Source organism: Cupressus sempervirens, chromosome 4 (assembly GCF_028749045.1).
Source record: "Cupressus sempervirens isolate cs-2001-9-10 chromosome 4, ASM2874904v1, whole genome shotgun sequence".
Lineage (NCBI taxonomy): Eukaryota > Viridiplantae > Streptophyta > Pinopsida > Cupressales > Cupressaceae > Cupressus > Cupressus sempervirens.
In genome coordinates this window covers 430,854,254-430,862,966 of record NC_143121.1, presented here as the reverse complement: position 1 = coordinate 430,862,966, position 8,713 = coordinate 430,854,254, and positions in this window count along the sequence as shown.

Sequence of the window (8,713 nt, the reverse complement as noted above, 5' to 3'; positions counted from 1 at the left end):
CATTCCAAATTTAATTTTCCAAAAGGCATTTGGAACAAATGTATAATATGGACATTGGACTTTCTAATTATTCTTTCATGTGGATGTGGTAGTGGTTAGACTTAGTATTAATTAGATCAAATGTGACTCAACGTCTTGGGATCCTTAAGGAATGTAACTTGTTATGAATGTTTTTTAGTTGTATTACTTCAGCTACTATGTGTTTGATATGAATGGTTTATCTTTCATGTTTAAAAAAAAAAAATTGTTGGCAAACTTAGTAAAATTTTAGGTTAATTCTTTTGGATCCCTTGGTGGGGCGTTACAGATTTTCCTTAGTGAATAGACCAACATTGCATAGCTTTGTGTAGAGAGAGAAAATATTCTCTAACACCTTCTTCACACTTTCCATTTTGGTTGTAAGATCAACCTGTCTTAGTGCAATAGCACTAGATATCTTCTCTAAAACCTTTGTATGAACTTTCCTTTCTGGCCATTCTAATAATTTAACATTAGAATTGAGGTCTTTATCAATTATCTTGTCCACAATAGTGACAAGTTGCTCTATTATAGGCTTACCTTCATTTATTTTTGGGAGACTGAAAGCATCAGTGAATATGTCTTTGATTTCATGCAAAACTTGCTTTTTCTTATGCTCCCTCCTTAAAATTTCTTGCCTCTTCTTCCTCTATAGAATGCCTTGAAGAATGCTCATTTCTTCAATTGTGATTGTGTTTAAATCAAACTTTGGTAGCTCAATCACCTCATCTAAGCTTACGTCCTCAAATGATGTAACTTCAACACTCCTTGGTGTGCTTGAACTCGACCTTGATATCTATAATGGTGTGGCATGCGTACTCGACCTTTGAAGAGTGTGATGACTGAGAGGAGATATGGAAAATGGCAATGTAACCAGAGTTTGTATTGCAATTTTCTCATCAGGTTCAGTAGTCATCTTCAACTCTTTAGTCTTGTATCCTTCCTTTTGGACTTCACCCTATGATGGTGGAATAGGTACAAGACTTGCTTCCTGGCCCTTATGCACTTTTGTTCCATCCTTATCAACAATCACTACAACTGATAAACCTAAATTGTTTAGGCTCGAAACTGATGTATCTGTAGGTTGTACTTCTACCTCGTTCATCTGTATGACAACAGTTGGCATTATAGATGGTGTCTCAATTGTAACATTCTTCTATTCCATGTTTACGCTCTAATCTCTTTTTAGCTCATGTGATTTCTTTTCCATTATCCCTGTGATATCCCCATTTTGGCAAATAATTTAAATAATAAATAAATATTATATATAAAGTAATATTAACAGTGATATTAAAATAATAATATTTTAAAGTAATATTATATTATAATATCATATATATCATATAATAATAATTTAATATAATAAATAATAATATTATGATTAAGATATATTTTAATATAAAAATGCTATATTAATAAATGTATTGTAATATAATAACATATACTTGATATATTGTTAAAATAATATTCTTTATAATATATACCTTATTACATTAATTAATATAACTAACCTTATTAATTAATATAATTATGTTATTATTAATATAATGATAATATTATTATTATAGAGGGGCGTGACTCTTTGAACAACGCGCACACACACACACACACACACACACATCGAATATCAAACATTGAAAAGGGATATTAGATGAATATCGAACTTTACAAAGTTTCATAAAAGACATTAGTTTTTCCGTGCAAAAATTAATACCATTGAGAATTTGGGGGCTAATAGAGACTAACAAACAACTTACCAAATAAACTCACATAAAAATTTAAAAATATCTAGGATTTCACATAGAATTTTAAACAAAACACAAATATCAAATCTAATATTTTATTCAGAAATGTAAAATACAATTGACTATAACTACTATCATACTCTTCCCCTAGAGTAATCTTCTCCATCACAATTATTTACCATATGTGATGGAGGTCTACGATGTACTAACTACTTACATAATTTTTATTTTATTTTATTGAATAATGCAAAAAGAATAATAAACTACTTACATAATTGTTACTCTTTCTTAAAGTCGTGGATGAGTTAGCGTTATGTTTGGTCATAGCAATGATTTGTGAAGAGGTACTTGTAGCGACTACCACTTTAGCCGAGCATTTGTTCATTGGTAACAAACCCCATATTACTATTATACGCTTTTGGAGGGGCCGCATTAGTTGATACCCGCACTCTGAAATTTACAACTTTTTTGTGTTTTAAAGGTAGAATCTAAACCTTACAAAGCTCATTGACCATGTTTTTTCAAAGTAAAGAAGCATTCTATGTTTCGGTGGAAAATCTATGATAATATTTAAATTTCATTATTTCTTAGAGTTATATCAATTCTACAAGCAATGATTGTACAATAAAACTACACTCATTTGTATGATTTTGATAATGTTTTTGTAACATTTTTTATAACAAAAGTTGTCTTTTTGGGCTTTATAGAAATATTATAATGTTATAATGTTAATGATGGATTAGGATAAGCATATTTTGTTCCCTTTTTTTACTTGATTTGAAGTTTTTATATTCTTTTCAAGAACTTAGATATGCACGTGTTATTCTATGAAGGGTATTATATAATAATTTTTATTGAATTCTTCATTTCTTTACAAGTTGAAAATAAGATTAATATTTAGCTTATGTAGAAGCAAGTTTTTTGAAGCGTAACTTTGTCTTTCTACATGTGATGATGTGCTTTTGTAAAATGAGTTTACAAAAACTTCTCTTTAGAAATTGTTGTTTTTATAAATAATTTAAAATTCTGTTGAGCTAAATTTTGTAAAGTGTAGGTGTATTTTTTTGTTATTGTTAGTCCTTGTAATCTATAGATTGGGAACTGATGTTTTCACTGATGGTCACAATTAATTCTTAGATTCAAAATCAGTGAGTTTCTAAAGGTTAAAAATCACTTTATTTTTAAATTAATTTTCAATCAACAAGTCCTAATTTTTGATTGGTTAGAAGCAATTTTACTATGGGTAAAAATAATTTTTTAATATCAAAATTAGAAAAAAAATAAAGTCTAGAATGTTTTGGTTATCTAGAAGCTTCACACAATCACCTATTGCTTATCCACACTTGAAAGAAAATGCCCCTCCGCAATTGGATATGGATACATCCATCTACATCTTAGGGATATTAAATTGAATCTGCTGGTGCCCCCACTCCACATGGCTCTGTACTTGGATACACTATTGCATTCATTCATCTTGTAAGCACACTGTTGCATTCATTCATCCTATAAGTACCTTTTGCCTTTGTCTTTGCACAATCATCTGGATTCAGCATGAACTTTTCTTAGACTTTCAACCAAGCATTGAGCACACAATTATGCACTTTGCTGTGTTCGTCTAAGATCTCTATCTTGTATGACCTAGAACCATCTATTTCTTCATTTTTCTCTTCTCATATGCAAGGACTACAATTTGGCTTCTTTTTTATGCGCATTTGGAGGATTAGTAGGCCCCTCTCTTGCCATTTTCTAGAGAAATTTGAAATGTATCAAAGGCTGGCTAGATAGAAAATTTCCAACATGGTCTAATCCTGTCTCTAGAGGCCAGACGATTTAGATAATTCAAAGAAGGGATTAGATAATGTTCAAGAACAGTGAAAGCCCAATAATCGAAGCCCTGGATACCGTATGAGAAGGTTTGATGTGTAGTGTACTGATTACCTAGTTAAAGGATATGCAAGAGGTGGCATCATGTTCAATAAGTCAAGTAATCCTACAATTGGATTTAAAAACTAAAGGACATTATACTTGACCATTTTCAAATTGTAAAGACAAATTACAAAGTGAAATTGCAACCACAATGTAAATAGGTTGCTTGCAAAGGTGCCAAAGATATTATCAGTAGATAAGTTTCGAAATTAAGTGTTTCCACAAGAATAGAAGTAATTACATTGGTAAAGAGCTATCTCCATTGACATATATTAATATTGTTTGAAAGTATTTTCCAGAGTTACAAAGTGCATAGACATAAGGAAAACAAAAACAAAAAGTTCAATTTTAGTCCTGAAAAAATTAGTTTGAAGAATTATTTTTAATTAATTTTTGGTTTAATTTTATTATTCATTAGTTTTTTTTTAAATTTATTTTTTAAAAATACTATTAAATTTCTTAACTTTTCTTTATAATAGTCTAAAATTTAAATATTTTATTTTATTTTTATGGTTGTTCATGAGCATAAATAGATTATGCAAAATTACTTCAATTCAATTAAATAATATTAGAATTTTAGTTCTTTAAAAAAGAATTGAAAAAATATATAATAAAATAATTTACGTGATTTTTTTTCATAAGTAAATAGATTGAACATAAATCTGAACTAAATTTAATTCAACAATTGCAAAAAGTATAGTTTTTAATATCACAATATTTTGGGATTGAAATGAATGACAAGTAATCTAAATTGCGTAGTTTTCTACAAAATTCTGTTAGGATTAAACCACAGATAGAAATAACAATTATATGCAAATATAACCAATATCAGAAAATAATAGATCACACAGAAAAGAACACAAGACACCAAGATTTAACATGGTTCATCCAATCCCTGGGCTACGTCCACCAAACAACAAGTCCAATATTATTACGATCAAATAATTACAACCTTATTACAATTTGTAATCCCTTACAGCTCAATACCGCTGCAAGAACCAGTTTCACATCACAACTATGAAACAATCCCTAACCCTAAGCTCTTTTATACAAGTATTTTCACTCTAGGGTTATAATTAATAATTACATGTCAGGCCAAAATCTCAATAAAATAGGGCCCAAATTTTTTCTTTCGAGGCGATGCCCTGAGCCCTAAACAATTTATGAAGTATGTACAATACTTTCTTGATTAGTCACCACAATCTAACAATCTCCCACTTGGGGACTGATCAGGCTCCACACTAAACAATAATCTCCCACTTGGAGACTGATCCTATAGCTATGCTGCTACTCCATGAGGCTCCCACTAGATCAAACCACCCTAAACTCTGCTATTCTTTTATTCATGTTTAGTCTAGAAGACCAACTAAAGCTGAAGAGGAGTTCAACTTCTCCCTTTTTACTACCTTTGTAAAGATATTTGTTGGATTGTCATCTGTATGTATCTTGTCCAGCTTTAACTGTCCATCCTCCAAAACTAACCGAATGAAATGGTACCACAATTGTCTGTGTTTGGTCTTTGAATGCAGAGCTAAATTCTTTGCAAGATGAATGACACTCTGACTATCTATAAACAAATAATTATCCTTCTGAGGATGTCCCAATTCTTCCAAAAAGAACTAAAGCCATATCATCTCCTTGGCTGCCTCCGTAGTAGCTATAGACTCGACCTCTATAGTGGATAAAGCATTAACCTTCAGTAACCTAGAAACCCAACTCACGACTACCCCACCAACTGTAAAGACATAACTTGTAGTACTTCATCAGGTATCAATATCCCCTACCAAATCTAAGTCAACATAACCTTGTAAATCAGTAGTAGAGCCCCCAAAGTGTAAGCACTTATTGGATGTTCCTCTCAAATATTTGAGAATCCATTTGACCACATTCCAATGCTCAATTCTTGGATGACTCATATACCTGCTAACGACTCCCACTGCATGTGCAATATCTAGCCTTGTACATACCATAGCATACATCAAGGTTCCTACAACTGAAGCATAGGGTACCTTGGACATATTATCCTCCTCTTCTTGTGTCTTGGGGCACATCTCCTTAGTCAACTTCAAATGACCAAGTAAAGGTGTGCTGATAGCTTTAACATTCTCCATAGAGAAACGTCGCAACACCTTCTCAACATAATCAGCTTATGATAGCATCAATTTCCTATTCTTCCTATATCTAAAAATCTTCATACCAAGGATTTTTTTTGCTGCCCCCAAATCCTTCATAGAAAATGCATGTGCTAACTGGTGTTTTAGCCCCTTAGTATGATCCATGTTAGACCCAACTACAAGCATATCATCAACATATAAACATAAAATAATGTACTTGTCATCATCCAACCTCTTAAAGTAAACATAGTAATTTGAATGACACCTATTATATCCATGCTCATGCATAAAACTATCAAATTTCAAATACCATTATTGAGGTGCTTGTTTCAAGCCATATAAACTTTTTTTCAATTCGCACACTAAGTTCTCCTTACCTTTGACCTCAAATCCCCATGGCTAAGCCATATATATCTCTTCATCCAAATCACCATGAAGAAAGGTTGTTTTAACATCAAGCTGCTCTAAATGCAAATCTTTAGTAGCCGCAATACTTAAAACAGTATGGATAGAAGTCATCTTAACAACTGGAGAAAATATCTCATCAAAATTGATTCCTTTCTTCAGTGCAAATCTTTTTACAACTAACCTAGCTTTAAATTTTTTCTTAGCTCCTTCTTCTTCTTTCAACCTATAAACCCACTTATTCTGTAAAGCCTTTTTACTTGCAGGCAATTTGCATAAATCCCAAGTCTTGTTTTTCAAGAAAGAGTCCATTTCTTCTTTTATTGTGGACTCCCACTAAATCTTATTATCCACCTACATAGCTTCATCATAACATTCAAATTCACCAGCATTTGTTAATAAAATAGAATACAAAGAGGGAGAAAATTTTTCTGGAGGTCTAATTTGCCTTGTTGACCATCTAACATTCATTGGTGAGTGGTAGTTGTTGCACATCATGAGGAATGGTTGGAACATCATCTTTTGGAGTATCATCCAACACTACATAATCATCTTCTTTCTTCTCATATTGTTGCAACAGATCTTTGTACAACACTTTCTCATTGAATATGACATCCTTGCTTCTTACAATTTTATGATTTTAAAAATCCCAAAGCCTATAACCAAATTCATTAATGCCATATCCAAAAAATACACATTTCTTTGACTTAGCTTCTAACTTAGTTCTATTTTTAGAATCTATGTGAGCAAAAGCTTCACAACTGAAGGTTTTGAGAAAAGAATAACTCACCTTCTTACCAGTCCATGCTTCCTTTGGAATAGCACAACCCAAAGGAGTAGAGGGACCTCTATTAATCAAATGTATAGCAGTATTGACAACCTTCACCACATATATAAGGGCAACTTAGCATGCAACCTCATGCTCCTTGCATGCTCCATTATAGTCTTATTCATGCGTTCAATCACTCCATTTTCCTGTGGAGTCCTTGGAACAATTTTTTATCCACAAATACCATTAGTGGAGCAATAATCTTCAAATTCATGACTGCAATACTCACCACCATTATCGGATTTGAGACATTTTAATTTCTTACCAGTCTCTTTTTCAACCAAGCATTTCCGTTTCTTAAAAGTTTGAAATACATCATATTTCTGTCTAAGAAAATAAACCCATACTTTTCTAGTTGTGTCATCAATAAATGTAACATAATAATGAGAGCCACCAAGGGAAGATACTTGGGCCAGTCCCCACACATCTGTATGCACAGGCTCTAATTTCTCCTTTTTTTTTTCCTTCCCAGTCTTCACAAAACTCACTCTCTTTTATTTTCCATACACACAACTTTCACAGAAATCCATATTAACACATTTTAGACCTGGTAAAACTTTCTTTGAATGAAGTACTTTCATACCTTTCTCACTCATGTGCCCAAGTCTATTGTGCCATAATGCTCTATCAGAATTTACAGTAGCTATTTGTTCTCCCTGCTCAATTGTAGCAACTATTCCTAAACATTCATTTTTCTTTGAAAAAATTAAAGTAGAAGGAACAATATGACCTGTACAAATATATAAGGTGCCTACTTTCACACCTTTTTCTAATACAAGGGAACCTTTTGTAACCTTCCAATTTTTATCATTAAAAGAAACTACACAACCCTCATCACCAAGTTGCCTTGCTGAAATTAAATTCCTACTTAGCTTTGGAACATGTTTTACCTCATGTAGTAGCCAACGATTCCCATTCTGCAACTTAATCTTAACTTTTCTCTTTCCAACAATCTAACAGGGTTCATTATCCCCCAAATAAACAAGTCCAAAATCCCCTTGGACATAATCAATGAAATAACCTCTATGAGGTGTGGCATGAAATGAAGCACCAGAATCTAAAACCCATGAATCATCAACAATTTCTAAAAATAGAAGCAAAGCATCCTCTTCAAATTTGTTACTTACCACATTTACCTCCTTGTCTCCATCTACTTTATCTCCTTCATTTTTCTTTCAATTCCAACAATCTTTCTTCTTGTGCCCTGGTTTCCCACAGTACCAGTAGTCATTCGGTCCTCTCAATTGAGATCTCCTCCCCTTTGACTTTCCTCTTGATTTCTCATGATTTCCAAAATTACTTCCTCTCTCAATTGTTTTGCCCCTACTTTGTGCATTCAAAGCACTTCGTGATGTAGATCCACCTGAGGTTTTCCTACAAGTTTTCTCACTCAAAACAATATCGATCACATCATCATATTTTAGGGTACTAGATTCAAGAACAAAATTACTCATAGTGATTACCAAGCTATTCCAGCTTTTAGGCAAAGAACAAAAAATCAAGAGAGCCCTAATTTATTCATTAAAATTGATACTCACAGAAGATAACTGACTAGTAATAGTATTAAACTCATTTAAATGATCTGCAACAGATCCACCTTTTGCCATTTTCATATTAAATAAACACTTCATGAGAAATACCTTGTTTGAAGTAGAGGGCTTTTCATATAGTTTCGC